Here is a 2957-nt window from a genome sequence, read left to right as displayed (position 1 = left end):
GTAGGAGATGATGAGTCTATTTTGAATGTTTGAGATCCCAAGTGGATACACGTGGTAGGCAACTGGATCCTGGGATCTTCCAGTTCAGCAAAGGGGGTCTGGGCTGGAGCTCTAAGTTCCTAACTTAGGGAAGTGAAACATTCATATCGTAGTTTGATTTCTCTATCATTTACAATAATAAATAGGAATTCCAATTTTTGAAAGACATTTGATAATACGTCTTAAAATAAAATAGACAATGAGGATGAGGGAGGGAAGAAGTAGAGCCAATTAAGAATCCCTGAGATATGGCAAGAGCAACTACACATTTATGATTCGAAATTCTTGCTGAATGAAGTTTCCATTGCCTAATTTCTTGAAATTCTGTTCCATGCATCTTTGTATTTCCTTACCAATCTTTCCCTCTTTACATCATGGAATTTAAGTGTTCATTATTTGTTGCTGCTACTGTTGGGACTGTTTTACTTTTCATTGATATATAATCTACATCTAGCAAAGTTCACAAATTTTAAGCGTACAGCTGAAGGAATTTTTACATATTTCTGTGTAAATGAACACAACCCAGAAGGTTCACTTATGCCTCCTTCCAATCAACACTTCTCCAAAGATAGCCACCATTTTGATCTGTATTACCATTAGTTTTTCTTGTTCTGAGCTTCATAAAAATGGAATCACAGAGTATGTTTTCTTCATGTGTGGCTCACCTCATTCCACAGTATGTCTTTGAGGCTCGATAATCTGTTGCCACTCTGTTGCAGTAGTTCATTTTTTCTGTGTAATATTATACCACAATTTGTATAAATATACCACAATTTGGCCCTCTCTCTGCTGCCACTGCTGGTGCCTGCACTGGTGCCTGCCACCCCTCCTTGCCTCTCCTCTCCAGGCCAAAGGCTGGGGGACCAGAGCAAGACACAGGGATCATGTTCCAACGCAAGCTGACAGTTCTTGACAACAACAATCCTGATGGCTTCATTCAACTGTAAAGATGAAACAGAAGTTAGAAACTTTAGGGGCACCTGGGTGGCTCGGTCGGTTAAGCGTCTGACTTTGGCTCAGGTCATGATCTCATGGTTCATGGGTTTGAGCCCTGCGTCGGGCTCTCTGCTGTCAGCACACAGCCCGCTTCAGAAACTCTGCCCTGCCTTCCGCCCTCTCCACCTCTCCCCTGCTTGCTCTCTCTCTCAAAAATAAATAAACATTAAAAAAAATAATTTAGAAACTTTATTGTTTGGCTTGAAGACCAGAAAACCAGACACTATTAGATTGAAAACATGTAATTTAAGAAACATCCACAGCAGTGATTGGCCCAAGTTCTTTGAAAAGTATCTCAGAGATGTTAACTGTCCTTTCAAGATTCAAGATGATGAGAAGTAATTGACAGGCTTCTTGGCTTAGCTATTAGACTTGAATATGGAGATAATGCTGAAAAGTACAAGGATTTGGTAGCTGATAATAGAAAAAAATGCTGACAATGCAGCTAAAAATGCAGAGCCATTGATCAATTTGGATGTAAATAATCCCAATTTCAAGCCTGGTGTAATGACTTTGGCTGACCTTCAGATTCAATGTCATGATGATTACCTGATAATCCTAAAGCAATTCAAATTTTGGCCCAGGATGCAGTTGTTAAATCAAACAAAAGAGGACTTGCCTGTTGCTTTAGACAAACATATTCTTGGTTTTGACACAGGAGATGCAGTTCTTAATGGAGCTGCTCAAATTCTGTGATTGCTACATATACAATTGCTCAGAGACCTGCAGACAAAAATTAATGAAGCCATAGCAGCTGTTCAGACAATTATTGCTGATCCAAAGACAGACCGCAGACCGGGGCAAGTTGGAAGGTGAACATTTTAGGATTTCAGCTTCTCACCTACTTAGTACAATTGGGAACCATCTATGCTCTGGCATGTGTTTGGAAATCAAATGTCACGTTTTTGAGGGAAGAATCCTAAAAAATTGATTATGTTCTCCAGATTTACCATCATCACTCTTTCTTTAATAAAGTTCAGGAAAGTGGGGGAAAATAATACCACAATTTATCCATTCTACTATTGGTGGATTATTTTTTCTTTTTTTTTTTGGTAAATACGAGTAAAGTTACTATGCACATTCCTGCACATATTTTTGGTAGGCATATGCATGCATCCTCTTGAATATCATCCAATAAACAGAACTGTTGGGTCCAGCACAGGTGTTTGTTTGGCTTTAGTAAATTCTTCCAGTATTCCCAAAGAGTTGTGCATCCTTTCCCTTCCACCAGCAGTGATTAAAGTTCCCATTTCTCCACACCCTTGGTATTACCAGAACTTTTCACTGTAGTCCATCTGGTAGGTAGTATCTCATTTTTTTCATGTTAAATAACAGCTTTTTTTTTGAAGTATAGCATACATAAAGTAAACTTCACATATTAAGTGTCCAAATTGATGTTCTGACATATACATCCATGAAACAATCATCACTAAGACAGTAAACATGTCCATCATCTTCAAACGTTTTCTGTGCCCCTTTGTAATGTCTCTTTCCCCTCATCCTCACCTTCCTATTTCTAAGCAACCACTGATTTGCTTTCTGTCACTATAAATTCACATTTTCTGGAGTTGTAGACAAATGAAATCACACTGTAGGTACTCTTTGTTGTCTGGCTTCTTTGAATCAACAATTATTTTGAGATTCATCCATATCATTGCATGTATCAATAGTCCATGATTTTGATTGCTAAGCAGTGCTCCATTGTATGGCTATATCACAATTTGGTATTCCATTCAGCTGTGGATGGACATTTTGGGCTGTTTCCAATTTGTGTTTATTGCAAAAAAAAAAAAAAAAGCTGTTACGAACACTCGTGTCCAAGTCTTTGTATGGGCATATTTTTTTTTTCTCTTGGGTAAGTACCCAGAATTAGAAAGCCTGGATTATGTGGTAGGTGCATGTTCAACCTTTAAAGATATTGC

General features: G+C 38.3%; 1 pseudogene; it reads left to right on the top strand.

The window, feature by feature from the left end:
* Positions 1-923: 923 nt before the first annotated feature.
* On the top strand, positions 924-1851 carry LOC115518924 (annotated as a pseudogene).
* Positions 1852-2957: the final 1106 nt, after the last annotated feature.

The sequence above is a fragment of the Lynx canadensis genome, chromosome B4 (assembly GCF_007474595.2).
Source record: "Lynx canadensis isolate LIC74 chromosome B4, mLynCan4.pri.v2, whole genome shotgun sequence".
Lineage (NCBI taxonomy): Eukaryota > Metazoa > Chordata > Mammalia > Carnivora > Felidae > Lynx > Lynx canadensis.
Note: the sequence above shows the minus strand (reverse complement) of the source record. Positions and strands in the feature narration are given on the sequence as shown.